General features: G+C 36.8%; 1 protein-coding gene and 1 pseudogene across 1 annotated transcript in view; one reads left to right on the forward strand and one right to left on the reverse strand.

Moving 5' to 3' along the window:
- Window positions 1-19,208, reverse strand: part of LOC145668089 (uncharacterized) — a 428,593-nt gene that overhangs the window by 377,168 nt on the left and 32,217 nt on the right. The gene's annotated exons all lie outside the window — the stretch shown is intronic.
- Window positions 2,744-4,501, forward strand: LOC145667547 (NADH-ubiquinone oxidoreductase chain 5 pseudogene; annotated as a pseudogene).

Raw genomic sequence — 19,208 nt, forward strand, 5'->3', positions numbered from 1 at the left:
GGTTGGACACATTATCACGGGGGCCTATTATGCAGCCTTAATCCCTAAGTTACCCGGAGCAATCAAGGAAAAACAGCGCGGGATGTTGCAGCGAACAGTGCTGTTTCACCAAGATAATGCTCCGGCCCACAAGAGCCATCTTACTGGTGCCGTAATCCATGCTGCTGGTTTTGATGTGTTGAAACATCCTCCCTACTCACCCGACCTCGCCCATAGTGACTTTCATTTGTTCCCAAAGTTAAAGGAACACCTCAAGGGGAAGAAGTTTCACTCAAATGCAGCTGTAGAGCGTTCACCTCTGGTGCTTGGGGTCCGGGGTTCGATCCCAGCCCCCACCAAGTGAACTTTGTGGTGGACAAACACCGTGTGCGTGGGTTTTCTCGGGGTTATCAAGTTTCTTCCCACTTTCTTCATTCCATCGTTTCATTCATTATTCATCATCACCGTCTCCTTTAGCCTAACCGGCATAACCGTGGAACGTAAAACTCAAAGATTTCATTTCATTTCATTTTCAAATGCAGCTGTTATTGAAGCTGTAGAGAAATGGCTCAAGGCTCAGCCAGAGACTTTTTTTGAAGCTGGCATAGTGGCTTTACAGCGTAGGTGGAAGAAGTGCATTATTATGAAAGGAGACTTTTTGGAAAAATAATACTGCCTACAGGTCAGGGACCATCCTATTATTAAACCATCCTCGTAGAATCCATTTTTTCTATATAGTGGATACAGTAACTTCCCTAAAAGCGAATGTATTAAAACCAAATTTGGTCAGTTTATTCATATTACAAATATCGAATCCAATCCGCCATACTGTTTCAAAGTGGAGGCCGTTTGAAAATTTTAAAAATTCATGACTCACTGATTTGGGTCATATGATTAAAAAAAAAGCGATTTCAAAGTTTGGTATTAAAAAGGAATTTGGACAGTTGTTAAAAAGTTATTGAGTATTTTAAATTACTTGATAATGTGCGTCACAAAGATTGAACCGGATATTGTCGCACTAGTGAAATTACATCAAACTCAAGTACCTCATTTGCTTTCAATTTCAATTGTATTTGAATATGCAGGTTTTGTTGCATTTGTTTTTCTAGTACTTCAATAAGCAGTTCTCATTAGTTTCGTATCGTACCTCTTCATTCAAATTGGTTTTTAAACAACTCTGCACCTGTTGAAAATGTTTAGTAGACTTTTTTTGTTCTTAACACTATGTATAAAAATTAAAATATGCCTATCAGAACAAAATTCAAAATAATAGTTAAAAATATTTTCCGGTATTAGATTCTAATTATATTTATCTCTTCCACTTATGTTCGCGACCTCCATGAAACCCTCTCGCTAACTTTGTAGGGGTCGCGACCCCCAGGTTGAGATATCCTGTACTAAGGTGACCAGACGTCTCGTTTTTAACTTCCTTGTTCAGCATATACTAACTGTAAGGTAACCAGACGTTCCTTCTGAAATCACCAATGATCATGTACTTTTTACAAATAAGGGATTTTATGCCATTGAAATTTAAGCTTGTGTACAGGAAAATATATGGCATCAAATCACCTTTTAATGCAACATTACTTGAATCTTTTCATTCCTAATTAATACAGGGTGACGCAAAGCTAACCTACTCAAAAAATGTCGGATTTCATATATATATTTATTGGCGGATCCTGTGGGGTAGTTTTATATAATCTATCTCTCTTAGAGGCGAGATAATGTGATAGGGAACGAGCTGCATTGTGAAGGTTGAACTTGCATGATGGGCTGTGCACCGTGCAAGTATACTTTTTTCCCTCCATTTACTCGAAAATTGCACACTTGAGCATCTCATGTTATTCACGCCGAGGTGGTGTATCCATCAATCTATCCATCTGCTCTTTGGGTAACATTACAGTTGAACAAAAATTAAAATTAAAGAATTAATTCTAGCATTAACCATTGCGTGTATCTACTGTCGTAACGAAAAACTCGATAAAGGTATTCTTCAATATCAGTTCTATCTTCATAGGTGGTGTGTGAATGACACGGTGGCTCACCTCTGGTGCGTGGGGTCTTTGACTCGATCAGTAGCAGTAAATATAAATTTAATTTGATTTGGTATTAGAGTTGTAGGTATTTGATCAGTTAGATTAGTATGTCTACGACAAGTTGATGTAAAGTCTTTGATTGCTTATTCTTCTGTTGCTCACATAGGTTTTGTGTTGATAGGCTTATTAACAATAGGATTATGGGGATTTAGAGGTGCTCTTACATTGATGATTGCTCACGGTCTGTGTTCTTTAGGATTATTTTGTCTTGCAAATATTTCTTATGAACGGTTAGGAAGTCGAAGATTATTAATTAATCGGGGAATATTATCTTTTATACCTAGTTTGGGATTGTGATGATTTTTACTAAGAATTGCTAATATGGCTGCACCACCAACATTAAATTTATTAGGAGAAATTAGTCTGTTAAATAGAATTGTTGGTTGATCTTGGTTGAGAATGTTAGGTCTAGCTTTACTTTCTTTTTTTAGAGCTGGCTATAGATTATATTTATATTCGTATACTCAACATGGGATACCTTATTCTAATTTATATTCTTGTTGAGGAGGAAGTGTACGAGAGTATTTGTTATTAATATTACACTGATTGCCTTTAAATTTATTAATCTTTTTTGCGGGGCCGAGATTCTTATGATTGTAGTTGCTTGAGTAGTTTAACATAAAATTTTAGTTTGTGGAACTAGAGAAGGTTTAATTTGCCCTTAAGCCATGGTTTGACCTTTTTCAATTTGTGTGACTAGATTTGTCTTTTTAAATAGAATAAGTATTTTTTTATTTATAATAGGCTTGAGTTTTTTAATTAATGGGTATAGTGTATTTATTGAGTGAGAAGTTATTTCTTTTAATAGAAATAAAATTATTATAACTCTTTTATTTGATTGAATATCGTTTATATTTATAAGATTTGTACTTTATATTTCTAGAATGGTAATTTATTATAGTGGACAATATATAGGATCTGAGCGGTATCTCAATCGATTTATTATACTTGTATTAATATTTGTCCTTTCGATAGTTTTATTAATTGTTTCTCCTAACTTAATTAGAATCCTCCTCGGGTGAGACGGCCTGGGATTAGTATCATATTGTTTAGTAATTTATTATGAAAATGTGCGGTCTTATAATGCTGGTATGTTAACTGCCCTTTCTAATCGTATTGGAGATGTAGCAATTTTATTAGCTATTGCTTGAATATTGAATTATGGAAGTTGAAATTATGTCTTTTATTTACATAGAGTTTTGAATAATAATGAAATAGTAATTATTTCTAGCTTGATTATTTTAGCAGCAATAACAAAAAGTGCACAAATTCCTTTTTCTGCAAGATTGCCAGCAGCAATAGCTGCCCCCACTCCAGTATCAGCATTGGTTTATTCTTCTACTCTTGTGACTGCTGGAGTTTATTTACTAATTCGTTTCAGAGATGTTTTATTAAGTGTTTATGCTGGAGATGTATTACTTTTATTGTCAGGATTGACAATATTTATGGCAGGTATTGGAGCTAATTATGAATATGACTTGAAGAAGATTATTGCTTTATCTACTTTAAGTCAGCTTGGTCTTATAATAATAATTTTGTCTATAGGATTTCCTGTGTTAGCTTTTTTTAATCTATTGACACATGCTTTATTTAAGGCATTACTTTTTTTATGTGCAGGAGCAATTATTCATGGTGTGGGAGATACTCAAGATATTCGTAGAATAGGCGCACTAGTGGGTCAGATACCCCTTACTTTGTCTTGTTTAAATGTAGCTAACTTGGCTTTATGTGGAATACCGTTTTTAGCGGGGTTTTATTCTAAGGACTTGATTTTGGAGATTTCCTCTTTGTCTTTAATTAATGTAGTCAGCTTTTTCTTATTGTTTTTTTCTACAGGTTTGACTGTATATTATTCAGTACGTTTAAGATTTTATTTAACAGGTAGGGGCTTTGGGGGCACTAATATTCATTCTATTAGTGATAATGAAGGTTGGACTATGTGTAAGGGGATATTAGGATTAGTAGTGATGGCAATTTTAGGAGGTGCAACATTAAGTTGGTTGATTTTTCCTACTGTTAATTGTGTTGTTTTACCTTTACACTTAAAAATAGGTGCATTACTTGTAAGTGTAGTGGGATTGTGAGTTGGTATTTTATTATCAAGTTATTCTATTGGTCAGTCTTTAATGTGTGTGAAGTTCTATTTTAGTTCTACAATAATAGGAAGTATATGATTTTTACCTTATTTATCAACAAATTTTATCATTAAATTACCTTTGTATATAGGGGGTGCATATTATAATAATATTGATCAAGGGTGGAGAGAATGTCTTGGTGCTCAAGGTATATACAGTAGTTTTAAGAATGGTTCAATATTAATTCAACAATCGCAAGACAATTTATTTAAAATGTATTTATTAATTTTTTTAATCTTCACAATTTTCCTTTGTTTCTTTATATTTGTATATTTAGGTAGCTTATATTGAAAGCATAGTATTGAAGATACTAAGAAGAAATTGTATTCCTTAAATAATACTCCCTGAGAAGTACTCTCTTTTTTACCTCGAAAAGGTAATGTAATGTTTATACTAAGGGGGTTATAATCATTTGTATTTAAGAGATGTTAACGGTCTAATCCGCTAAAGATAAAGTTAGCAGCTTCTTCTTGATTATTCACATCTCCTTAGTTGGGGTGTAGAGTAGCCCAATAGTATCATTAACAGTGAAATGCCTCTTTTTGGCTTCAACTAACAAGTAAGGGTCAAAGAGACCAAAGGTTCAGGTCGAAACTGAGTGCAATTATTTGCTTCCTACTTTGAGATAAGTTGATAGCAACACCTTTTGGATGCAAACCAAATATTATATTTAACTATTATCCCGTTTTATTAGTCAGCTTATGTTAGGGACCCTTGATTCATGGTAAAGACCTATTAGAAGAATTACTAAGAATGTTACTCTAATTAAGGATCAGGATAATGTGTTGGTGTTGTTAATAGTGATTGTTATTGGGAGTAGAAGGGCAATTTCTACGTCGAAAATAAGGAAAATTACGGCAATGAGGAAAAATCGTAGGGAGAAGGGAATTCGGGCTGATGATTTGGGGTCGAATCCGCACTCAAAGGGGGAGCTTTTTCTCGATCATTAATAACTTTCTTGGAAAGAAGAGTTGAGATGGCTATAACAATTAAACAGATAATAATAGTTAATAGACCGGTTGTTAGAACTGTATTAATTACCTATTTCATTTAAATGATCTTTTTGATTGGAAGTCAAATATACTGTATATATTAAATAGGCTAACCGCCTCATCAATAAATAGAAATATAAAGGAATAATCATACTACATCTACAAAGTGTCAGTATCAAGCAGCGGCTTCAAACCCGAAGTAGTGAGTAGGAGAAAAATGTGATAGAAGATGGCGCAGTAAACAGGTGGCTAGAAATGTGGAACCAATAATAACGTGAAGACCGTGGAAGCCTGTTGCTGTGAAGAATGTTGAGCCATATACAGCATCTGCAATGGTGAATGGGGCTTCATAATATTCGTATGCTTGTAGGGCAGTGAAGTATAAACCTAGGAGGATTGTTAATAGTAGGCCTTGTGTGGCTTGAGTGTGGTTACCCTCTATTAATCTGTGATGGGCTCATGTTACAGTAACTCCTGAGGCTAGTAGAATTGCTGTATTAAGAAGGGGAATATGCATAGGGTTGAATGGTATGATGCCTGCTGGGGGTCAGAAAGATCCGATTTCTACTGTGGGTGCTAGTCTGCTGTGGAAGAAGGCTCAAAAGAATGAAACAAAAAAGAATACTTCAGAAATAATGAATAAAATTATGCCTCACCGAAGACCTAATGTAACTTGTATAGTGTGTAATCCTTGATATGTTCCTTCTCGAGTTTCATCTCGTCATCATTGAATTATAGTCAGTAATGTAATTAATATACCTAAGAAGAATAGGGAAGGGTCATATTGGTGGAATCATTTAGTGAGTCCTGTGGTTGTAATTAAGGCTCCTAAGGCCCCAGTAAGTGGTCAAGGACTTTGGTCAACAAGGTGGTAGGGGTGGTTTTGTGGTGCTGACATAAGTAACTTCTCTTGAATAAAGTGTAACTAGAACTGCAAATACGTATGATTGAATTACTGCGACAGCAGATTCTAATATTAGGAGGGTATATTATATTCTTTGGAGTCTTTGACTAGGCCAAGTAAGTTTGTGGTGGACAACATCGTGTCCATGGGTTTTCTGGGACTACTCTTCTTACCTTCCACATTGTGATTCCACCAATTGTTTCAACATCATTCACTTGCCTTAATCATTTCCCTCCCTTAGCCTATGGGAGCATAATCGTCGGACGTTAAACTGAAAGACTTCAAGATAGGTGGCGTGGTTATTTTATAGCAACACTTTTCAGGTTGACAAAAAGTTTGTTGCTTGTTCTCGAAAACTACGCATGAGGGTTTACACTCACCATATCTTGCTCTGGTCAGTGAGATTTATCAATTGTTATGTCTCGTCTTTGGATATTTTTTCGTTATACAGCACAACACCTCAAATCCGAACTAATTGGGGTTGAAGCCTGTTCGGATTTCGGGGGGAGGGGGGTCGAATTACCCGGGAAATAATATTACCTACTTATTTCGTCACTGAATTGGCGGTAAAACAACGACTGAGGTTAGACAGGGTGACCCAGTGGTCGAAAGGGCAGTGACCTTGACTGGCGGGTGTACACTCATGTCCAAAATGATTGTCGCATATCTATAACTGTCTTCTTGTAAGAATATAATTAGATAATGATTTTGAATAAGCATTAACTCTAAAAATGTTAAAACCTTAAAAAAAAACTAAATTTGTGTGATTAAATCTATTTTTTTTTCATTTTCCAGCTGTAGTTATTTTTTTTTTTTTCTCCTGAGAACGTGTTCCGATTTGCCGGGTTTTCGGATTTCCGGGGTTCGGATTTGAGGGGTTGCACTGATAACATTATGAAATATGTATGCATTTATGTCATTGGAAATCATACGTTTATTGCATGTTACAAATTATAATTAACCACCTTACGTCTTACAAAGAAATACTTGACATTAGCTAAAATTCTCAATAGAAATTATTATTTTTTGAACATGTTAACTGCCACAGCGAAATCCGGTAAAATGCTCCGTCGGGCCATTTTTTAATTATAGTGCTTTTTGTCCACTTTAACCTAAACATTAGTCCAGTACGTCGTTTCCGGAAGCTTTCAGGAGGCAGAAACCAAGATACCAAACAATTTTCTGAGGCGTAAAAATGCATTTCACCATACAAACCTAGTGCTTGTGTTGTACCGGTGATTCACACAGCTTCAAACTATACAAAACCTCGATGCACACGGCTCCGCAAAGTAAGGCTGCTGTGAATCATCTGTGCTGCACATGGCACTCAACGTGCTGGATGAATATACGAAAAATATTTATAAATGTAGGTAAAGAAATCTGAACGAAGATTGTATCGGAAATCTAAGAAAGACGATTATAATAAAGTGCTCACTAGGGCATAATTCTTTGTATAAACAATTCACCAACAATTCACAATTGTGTGACATTTCTGTTTTCAATTGCATATATATATATATATATATATATATATATATATATATATATATATATATATATATATATATATATATATATATATATATAAGAAGGTTCTATGTATATAGACGCAGTCATTCTGCTGTAAACCGCTTTTCAAGTACATCCTGTTCATGAACGGAAAATTAATGTTCAATTAATTAAGCATTCAGACAAAAAGATAAAAAGAGCTCTTTGAACTTACGCTCCGAAGGACGAACAAGTAAGAATATTGTACATTTATCCACATTAGGATAAAACTACCTAAATATAATGCATTTATTAGTATTATCATATTAGGAAACAAAGAAAAATAATGAAGAAGACTAGTTTAACATACTCTGCCGCTTTTCTTTGATGATAATGGAAGATTTGTTTACGAAGAAGGAACTATGAGGTCGAGGTCAACACCATCTTATTATATTCCTAAATAAAGTAGCAAAATAAGTTTCCTATATCATTAATCTTTCGAACAACGATAATTTTTTTCCTCTGTTGTAGCTACACAGATTAAGAGTTAAGTCACTTAGAAAAATAACCCTGTTTCCATTTTCGTATTCTATATGACAAACGGCAAATATCACAATCTGCGTATCACCTAAATTCCTTCTGTGCTAATAAAAGTCGCTAACCTGCGCTCTCGCTTCTCTACTGATGCTAATAGCTCATTACCTGCGCTCTCGCTTCTTTGCTGATGCTAATAGATCATTACTTGCACTCTCGCTTCTCTGCTGATTCTAATAGATCATTTCTTGCGCTGTCGCTTGTCTGCTGATGCTAATAGAACGTTACCTGCGCTCTCGCTTGTCTGCTGATGCTAATAGATTATTACGTGCGCTCTCGCTTCTCTGCTGATGCTATTATATCGTTACCTGCGCTCTCGCTTGTCTGCTGATGCTAATAGAACGTTACCTGCGCTCTCGCTTGTCTGCTGATGCTATTAAATCGTTACCTGCGCTCTCGCTTATCTGCTGATGCTAATAGATCATTACTTGCGCTCTCGCTTCTTTGCTGATGCTAATAGATCATTACTTGCGCTCTCGCTTCTCTACTGATACTAATAGATCATTACCTGCGCTCTCGCTTCTTTGCTGATGCTAATAGATCATTACCTGCGCTCTCGCTTCTCTACTGATGCTAATAGATCATTACTTGCGCTCTAGCTTGTCTGCTGATGCTATTAAATCGTTACCTGCGCTCTCGCTTATCTGCTGATGCTAATAGATCATAACTTGCGCTCTTGCTTCTTTGCTGATGCTAATAGATCATTACTTGCACTCTCGCTTCTCTACCCGTACTGCTAAACTATTGTCTATGTGGTTAATAGTCACGGAGCGCCGAATAGCGCATGATCGTCATGTAAGTTTGCGAGCAGTCTCTGCGCAACATTCACCATTCACCACTAATAAAAGTCGCTAACCTGCGCTCTCGCTTCTCTACTGATGCTAATAGATCATTACTTGCACTCTCGCTTCTCTACCCGAACTGATAAACTATTGTCTATGTGGTTAATAGACACGGAGCGCCGAATAGCGCATGATCGTTATGTAACTTTGCGAGCACTCTCTGCGCAACATTCACTACACTTATAATAAATTTTCACTATGATAACACGCTGTCCCGTCAAGTGCTCTATTCCTTAAAGATCGTGTAACGTTCAGTGCTGTCAACTTACTGGCGCAGAAATAGCAAACATTTCAAAAGTTGTGTTATTTATGGGATACCTTTTAATATATAGATAGAGACAGCATGTTTCTACTACGAATAGGAGTGAATGCCATTTCACATTCTGAAACTGTAGTAGACTTCAAACTGCAGAAATCTAATACTATTGAAACTGGAAGCGATAGACTTAACCCTTTTGACTACATTTGTTTCAATAGAGAGAGAAGGAGAACCTATTATATTCGCATGTACTGTAGTTAGCATACGAGTCTTCTTTGATGTGAGATACTTGGTTCGATTTCTGGTGGAAGCTTATATGATTCGGATTCCACGTTAAGCTGTAAGTCCATACACATCTCGTACAGCCTCGCTACTGAAAGGGACTATGAACTCTAATCCGACCAACCAGCTGAATCCATATATTGAAGGCTGTTTTTTTTTAAACCTTCGTTACGACACCAATGGCGAACCACGTGAGATAACGAAACGGGGAGAAGTCAAAGTTTTTCATTGGATGCAACTCATCTTCAACACCAACGGACAGACTCTGCCGTTCAATCCAGTGATGCAAACCCGTGGGAAAAGTCCTACTTTAAGATGGTATTTTATATATTAATATTTGGAATAGGATAAAAGGAATTTTCGTCAAAATTGACAGTATATACAGGATTTTTCATATATTTATTTTCTATGAGCGGGAAGTAGGCTAAGGATGCATGAATAAACGTCAAATTAGCGCTAGTTGTCAAATTTTATTGTTGGAAAGTGCATGTCAATGCGATAGTGATTTATGCAGGAAATTGTGAATCTCAGAAAACAAACAACAAGGTATGTAAATTGTACTTTGAAGTATTTTTCTTTTTAAATCATGAAAGGATAAAAGTAGATTAACCAACAATAAACAGCCAATTTTTAAAACGTCCCACACGAAATAACTGGAGAATGAAGTTTGTGTAGTTTTACTACATTCAATAATTACAGCACAAAAGCGTGATGGAAATATTACATTCTCATAACAAAATGTTCTCGTTTTCATAAACAATTTCAATAATCTCTTGTAATTAAGAAAAATTCTTATCAGGAGTTTAGAAGATCGGAATTTATGAATAATCCTCTCAAATATTGAAAAAAGTGACGTACAGGAGTTTCAATTTTCATAGCTTATAAATTCTGAAAAATGTTGTAATTAGTATAGCGCATGCGAAATTTAAGAACAAAATGGAATTTCTGCCTTTTCAGATGGGATTTTATTAGGCTCCAGGTTCGCATTACTGGCTCAATCATTGTAAGGAATGCACTGAGAAAAAATTGTAGGTGGCGTACTTAAAAAGATAGGTTACGTGCGTAATTCCTGTAGTTTTTGGACTTAACGTACAACAGACGTATAACTGAAAACGCATGTTTTATAATACTTTCTGTATAAGTTTTCCATCTATACGTACTTTCTGTATGAAACAATGTAGGCGGTCAGGATCTCACATACAAATGGACGTATATAACATATAGCTGACGAAGGTAACATAAGTATATGTATGTGATATACGGAAAACTGTTAGATGTCAGACATCCTGCACGATGTAACGTCTAACGACAGTGCCTATGTAGCATGCGGATAACATATGCTCCGTACTGATTTCTACAGTAAGCAAGAGGATACCGTATATTTGTACAATATACCGTTGTCCGGAGAACGGAGTTTTCTCTGTGTGAGTACGAAAACATATTGAACAATCGAAGCGTTCGCCAAGTGTGTACTACCTCATGTAAATCGATTTCTACAGACAGAAAGGTATAATACAAGTGCAACTCATAGTCGCATAAGTGTGTGTGGTCCCTGGTTCAATACCAGCTCCAACTAAGTGGGATTTGGGGTGGGCAAACACCATATGCTTAGATTTTCTCGGGTTCTTCCGTTTTCTACCATTTTCTTCACTCCACCATTTCGTTCATTATCATCAACGTCTCCATTAGCTTCCATGCATAAACGTGGAACGTTAAGCTAAAAATAATATCTTAAACACTGTCTTTTTCTTTCTTTCTTTCTTCTTACTTCACGCAAGTTGAACAATCTTTCTTGACTTACCCTCGTATTGAAAACATGATTGTATATAACCAATCAATGTAATACGTGATTCCGAGGTCGTGTGAGGCTATAGTCAGCGTTTTGGGATCACTGCCCAAAGTATAACACATGTTATGGTTAAGAGGAAGCATTTAAATCCTCTCAAACGAAAGCGAAAGTTGTTTTGCACACGCACTGCACAAGCGTAGCTGGATGTGACTCAAGTCGATTGAAGATATGCATTTGGGGAAATGCCAAATTCTTGGTAATTTTGAAAACGCAAGAGTATTTTCCACAGAAAAATGTTAAACATGTTATTCAGTCAAAAGCAGTAGAGCCGTAGAGGAAGAAAATGGAAGCACCATAATAATAATAAGTTTCAGAAAGACGAACAACGTGCGTGGATCAAGTGTAAATTGGCACGTAGACGCAATACACAACAATACTTTTAGGGTCTTTCTGACCATATTTTCCCCAAAATGAAGGAATACCTCGTGGGATGCACTAACACAAGAGAAGCTATCATCCCTGCCGTATAGCGATCCCTCCGGGATATCTACAAAGATTGATGTAGTGATGGTGTACGATGCTGTACGTACCATTTAGATTGTGCAGTCACATGACATTTTGTTACACAAACACATAACATGCAATTTACGTATGCAAAAAAGAGTCTATACAAATTTCTTCGAAATTGACAATTATGATCTTTTTCTCTTGTATCTACTGAAGGAGTCTCTCTGATGGTAGACTAGAAATATCCAGCAACCGTATTGATACTTCATCATCCACAAGAATGGACTAAGATATTGTAGATTAAGAGCTTCCATTTAACATGAGCCATAAATACCTTTCATTATGGAGCCTGGGCCAAAGAAAGTTAGAGAGAGGGGGGGAGAGAGAGAGGAGGAGGAGAAGGAGGAGAATATACAGCTGGTATGGTTTAAGAGTTTTGACTTCTCAAGGGCCATAAATAGTTTTCATTATATATCTGGGGTCCTATGTAATCTAGAGTGGGCAAGAGTGAATAGAGCTAGTATGGATTAAGAGTTTTGACTTCCCAAGGACCATAAACAGTTTTCATTATATATCTGGGTAATATGTAATCTAGAGTGGGTAGGAGTGAATAGGGCTAGTATGGATTAAGAGTTTTAACTTCTAAAGGACCATAAACATTTTTCATTATATATCTGGAGTCCTATGTAATCTAGAGTGGGTGGGAGTGAATAGAGCTAGTATGGATTAAGAGTTTGCACTTCTCAAGGGCCATAAACAGTTTTCATTATATATCTGGAGTCCTATATCATCTAGAGTGGGTAGGAGTGAATAGAGCTAGTATGGATTAAGAGTTTTGACTTCCCAAGGATCATAAACAGTTTTCATTATATATCTGGGGTCCTATGTAATCTAGAGTGGGCAGGAGTGAATAGAGCTAGTAAGGATTAAGAGTTCTGACTTCCCAAGGACCATAAACAGTTTTCATTATATATCTGGGGCCCTATGTAATCTAGAGTGGGCAGGAGTGAATAGAGGTAGTATGGATTAAGAGTTTTGACTTCTCAAGGACCATAAACAGTTTTCATTATATATCTGGGGTCCTATGTAATCTAGAGTGGGCAGGAGTGAATAGAGGTAGTATGGATTAAGAATTTTGATTTTCCAAGGACCATAAACAGTTCTCATTATATATCTGGGGTCCTATGTAATCTAGAGTGGGCAGGAGTGAATAGAGCTAGTATAGATTAAGAGTCTTGACTTCTAAAGAGCAATAAAGAGTTTTCATTATATATCTGGGGTCCTATGTAATCTAGAGCGGGCAGGGGAAAATAGAGCTAGTATGGATTAAGAGTTTTGACTTCTCAAGGACCATAAACAGTTTTCATTATATATCTGGGGTACTATGTAATCTAGAGTGGGCAAGAGTGAATAGAGCTAGTGTGGATTAAGAGTTTTGACTTCCCAAGGACCATAAACAGTTTTCATTATATATCTGGGTAATATGTATTCTAGACTGGGTAGGAGTGAATAGGGCTAGTAGGGATTAAGAGTTTAAACTTCTAAAGGGCAATACACAGTTTTCATTATATATCTGGAGTCCTATGTAATCTAGAGTGGGTGGGAGTGAATAGAGCTAGTATGGATTAAGAGTTTGCACTTCTAAAGGGCCATAAAAAGTTTTCATTATATATCTGGAGTCCTATGACATCTAGAGTGGGTAGGAGTGAATAGAGCTAGTATGGATTAAGAGTTTTGACTTCCCAAGGATCATAAACAGTTTTCATTATATATCTGGGGTCCTATGTAATCTAGAGTGGGCAGGAGTGAATAGAGCTAGTATGGATTAAGAGTTTTGACTTCTCAAGGACCATAAACAGTTTTCATTATATATCTGGGGTCCTATGTAATCTAGAGTGGGCAGGAGTGAATAGAGCTAGTATGGATTAAAAGTTTTGACTTCTCAAGGGCCATAAACAGTTTTCATTATATATCTGGGGTCCTATGTAATCTACAGTGGGTAGCAGTGAATAGAGCTAGTATGTATTAAGAGTTTTGACTTCCCAAGGATCATAAACAGTTTTCAATATATATCTGGGGTCCTATGTAATCTAGAGTGGGCAGGAGTGAATAGAGCTAGTATGGATTAAGAGTTTTGACTTTCCAAGGACCATAAACAGTTTTCATTATATATCTGGGGTCCTATGTAATCTAGAGTGGGCAGGAGTGAATAGAGCTAGTATGGATTAAGAGTCTTGACTTCTCAAGGGCCATAAGCAGTTTTCATTATATATCTGGGGTCCTATGTAATCTAGAGTGGGCAGAAGTGAATAAAACTAGTATGGATTAAGAGTCTTGACTTCTCAAGAGCCATAAGCAGTTTTCATTATATATCTGGAGTCGTATGTAATCTAGAGTGGGCAGGAGGGAATAGAGCTAGTATGGATTAAAAGTTTTGACTTCCCAACGACCATAAACAGTTTTCATTATATATCTGGGGTCCTATGTAATCTACAGTGAGTAGTAGTGAATAGAGCTAGTATGTATTAAGACTTTTGACTTCCCAAGGACCATAAACAGTTTTCATTATATATCTGGGGTCCTATGTAATCTAGAGTGGGTAGGAGTGAATAGAGGTAGTATGGATTAAGAGTTTTGACTTTCCACGGACCATAAACAGTTTTCATTATATATCTGGGGCCCTATGTAATCTAGAGTGGGTAGGAGTGAATAGAGCTACTATGGATTAAGAGTCTTGACTTCTCAAGGGCCATAAACAGTTTTCATTATATATCTGGGGTCCTATGTAATCTAGAGCGGGCAGGAGTGAATAGAGCTAATATGGATTAAGAGTCTTGACTTCTCAAGGGCCATAAACAGTTTTCATTATATATCTGGGGTCCTATGTAATCTAGAGTAGGGAGAAGTGAATAGAGCTAATATGGATTAAGAGTTTTGACTTCTCCAGGGCCATAAACAGTTTTCATTATATATCTGGTGTCCTATGTAATCTAGAGTGGGTAGGAGTGAATAGAGCTAGTATGGATTAAGAGTCTTGACTTCTCAAGGGCCATAAACAGTTTTCATTATATATCTCGGGTCCTATGTAATCTAGAGCGGGCAGGAGTGAATAGAGCTAATATGGATTAAGAGTTTTGACTTCTCAAGGACCATAAACAGTTTTCATTATATATCTGGGGTCCTATGTAATCTAGAGTGGGTAGGAGTGAATAGAGCTAGTATGGATTAAGAGTCTTGACTTCTCAAGGGCCATAAACAGTTTTCATTATATATCTGGGGTCCTATGTAATCTAGAGCGGGCAGGAGTGAATAGAGCTAGTATGGATTAAGAGTTTTGACTTCTCAAGGACCATAAACAGTTTTCATTATATATCTAAAGTCCTATGTAATCTAGAGTGGGCAGGAGTGAATAGAGCTAGTATGGATTAAGAGTCTTGACTTCTCAAGGACCATAAACTGTTTTCATTATACATCCTGGGTTCTATGTAATCTAGAGTGGGCAGGAGTGAATAGAGCTAGTATGGATTAAGAGTCTTGACTTCTCAAGGACCATAAACTGTTTTCATTATATATCTGGGGTCCTATGCAATCTAGAGTGGGCAGGAGTGAATAGAGGTAGTATGGATTAAGAGTTTTGACTTCTCAAGGGCCATAAACAGTTTTCATTATATATCTGGGGTCCTATGTAATCTAGAGTGGGCAGGAGTGAATAGAGCTAGTATGGATTAAGAGTCTTGACTTCTCAAGGGCCATAAGCAGTTTTCATTATATATCTGGGGTCCTATGTAATCTAGAGTGGGCAGAAGTGAATAGAGCTAGTATGGATTAAGAGTCTTGACTTCTCAAGAGCCATAAGCAGTTTTCATTATATATCTGGAGTCCTATGTAATCTAGAGTGGGCAGGAGTGAATAGAGCTAGTATGGATTAAGAGTCTTGACTTCTCAAGGACCATAAACAGTTTTCATTATATATTTGGGGTCCTATGTAATCTAGAGTGTGCAGGAGTGAATAGAGCTAGTATGGATTAAGAGTCTTGACTTCTCAAGGACCATAAACAGTTTTCATTATATATCTGGGGTCCTATGTGATCTAGAGTGGGCAGGAGTGAATAGAGCTAGTATGGATTAAGAGTCTTGACTTCTCAAGGACCATAAACAGTTTTCATTATATATTTGGGGTCCTATGTAATCTAGAGTGAGTAGTAGTGAATAGAGCTAGTATGTATTAAGACTTTTGACTTCCCAAGGACCATAAACAGTTTTCATTATATATCTGGGGTCCTATGTAATCTAGAGTGGGTAGGAGTGAATAGAGGTAGTATGGATTAAGAGTTTTGACTTTCCACGGACCATAAACAGTTTTCATTATATATCTGGGGCCCTATGTAATCTAGAGTAGGCGGAAGTGAATAGAGCTAATATGGATTAAGAGTTTTGACTTCTCCAGGGCCACAAACAGTTTTCATTATATATCTGGGGTCCTATGTAATCTAGAGTGGGTAGGAGTGAATAGAGCTAGTATGGATTAAGAGTCTTGACTTCTCAAGGGCCATAAACAGTTTTCATTATATATCTGGGGTCCTATGTAATCTAGAGCGGGCAGGAGTGAATAGAGCTAATATGGATTAAGAGTTTTGACTTCTCAAGGACCATAAACAGTTTTCATTATATATCTGGGGTCCTATGAAATCTAGAGTGGGTAGGAGTGAATAGAGCTAGTATGGATTAAGAGTCTTGACTTCTCAAGGACCATAAACAGTTTGCATTATATATCTGGGGTCCTATGTAATCTAGAGCGGGCAGGAGTGAATAGAGCTAGTATGGATTAAGAGTTTTGACTTCTCAAGGACCATAAACAGTTTTCATTATATATCTAAAGTCCTATGTAATCTAGAGTGGGCAGGAGTGAATAGAGCTAGTATGGATTAAGAGTCTTGACTTCTCAAGGACCATAAACTGTTTTCATTATACATCTGGGGTTCTATGTAATCTAGAGTGGGCAGGAGTGAATAGAGGTAGTATGGATTAAGAGTCTTGACTTCTCAAGGACCATAAACAGTTTTCATTATATATCTGGGGTCCTATGCAATCTAGAGTGGGCAGGAGTGAATAGAGGTAGTATGGATTAAGAGTTTTGACTTCCCAAGGATCATAAACAGTTTTCATTATATATCTGGGGTCCTATGTAATCTAGAGTGGGCAGGAGTGAATAGAGCTAGTATGGATTAGGAGTCTTGACTTCTAAAGGGCCATAAGCAGTTTTCATTATATATCTGGGGTCCTATGTAATCTAGAGTGGGCAGAAGTGAATAGAGCTAGTATGGATTAAGAGTCTTGACTTCTCAACAGCCATAAGCAGTTTTCAGTATATATCTGGAGTCCTATGTAATCTAGAGTGGGCAGGAGTGAATAGAGCTAGTATGGATTAAGAGTCTTGACTTCTCAAGGACCATAAACATTTTTCATTATATATTTGGGGTCCTATGTAATCTAGAGTGTGCAGGAGTGAATAGAGCTAGTATGGATTAAGAGTCCTGACTTCTCAAGGACCATAAACAGTTTTCATTTTATATCTGGGGTCCTATGTGATCTAGAGTGGGCAGAAGTGAATAGAGCTAGTATGGATTAAGAGTCTTGACTTCTCAAGGACCATAAACAGTTTTCATTATATATTTGGGGTCCTATGTAATCTAGAGTGTGCAGGAGTGAATAGAGCTAGTATGGATTAAGAGTCTTGACTTCTCAAGGACCATAATCAGTTTTCATTATATATCTGGGGTCCTGTGTAATCTAGAGTGGGCAGGAGTGAATAGAGCTAGTATGGATTAAGAGTCTTGACTTCTCAAGGACCATAAACTGTTTTCATTATACATCTGGGGTACTATGTAATCTAGAGTGGGCAGGAGTGAATAGAGGTAGTATGGATTAAGAGTCTTGACTTCTCAAGGACCATAAACAGTTTTCATTATATATCTGGGGTCCTATGCAATCTAGAGTGGGCAGAAGTGAATAGAGGTAGTATGGATTAAGAGTTTTGACTTCTCAAGGGCCATAAACAGTTTCCATTTTATATCTGGGGTCCTATGTAATCTAGAGTGGGCAGGAATGAATAGAGCTAGTACGGATTAAGAGTCTTGACTTCTCAAGGGCCATAAGCAGTTTTCATTATATTTCTGGGGTCCTATGTAATCTAGAGTGGGCAGAAGTGAAAAGAGCTAGTATGGATTAAGAGTCTTGACTTCTCAAGAGCCATAAGCAGTTTTCATTATATATCTGGAGTCCTATGTAATCTAGAGTGGGCAGGAGTGAATAGAGCTAGTATAGATTAAGAGTCTTGACTTCTCAAGGACCATAAACAGTTTTCATTATATATCTGGGGTCCTATGTAATTTAGAGTGGGCAGGAGTGAATAGAGGTAGTATGGATTAAGAGTTTTGACTTCTCCAGGGCCATAAACAGTTTTCATTATATATCTGGGGTCCTATGTAATCTAGAGTGGGTAGGAGTGAATAGAGCTAGTATGGATTAAGAGTCTTGACTTCTCAAGGACCATAATCAGTTTTCATTATATATCTGGGGTCTCTATGTAATCTAGAGTGGGCAGGAGTGAATAGAGCTAGTATGGATTAAGAGTCTTGACTTCTCAAGAACCATAATCAGTTTTCATTATATATCTGGGGTCTCTATGTAATCTAGAGTGGGCAGAAGTGAATAGAGCTAGTATGGATTAAGAGTCTTGACTTCTCAAGGACCATAAACAGTTTTCATTATATATCTGGGGTCCTATGTAATCTAGAGTGGGCAGGAGTGAATAGAGCTAGTATGGATTAAGAGTCTTGACTTCTGAAGGACCATAAACAGTTTTCATTATATATGTGGGATCTCTATGTAATTTAGAGTGGGCAGGAGTGAATAGAGCTAGTATGGATTAAGAGTCTTGACTTCTCAAGGACCATAAACAATTTTCATTATATATGTGGGGTCTCTATGCATCTAGAGTGTGCAGGAGTGAATAGAGCTAGTATGGATTAAGAGTCTTGACTTCTCAAGGACCATAATCAGTTTTCATTATATATCTGGGGTCTCTATGTAATCTAAAGTGGGCAGGAGTGAATAGAGCTAGTATGGATTAAGAGTCTTGACTTCTCAAGGACCATAAACAGTTTATATTATATATCTGGGGTCGTAGTTAATCTAGAGTGGGCAGGAGTGAATAGAGCTAGTATGGATTAAGAGTCTTGACTTCTCAAGGACCATAAACAGTTTTCATTATATATGTGGGGTCTATATGTAATCTAGAGTGGGCAGGAGTGAATAGAGCTAGTATGGATTAAGAGTCTT

Source organism: Thermobia domestica, chromosome 13, assembly GCF_964235325.1.
Source record: "Thermobia domestica chromosome 13, izTheDome1.hap1.1, whole genome shotgun sequence".
NCBI lineage: Eukaryota > Metazoa > Arthropoda > Insecta > Zygentoma > Lepismatidae > Thermobia > Thermobia domestica.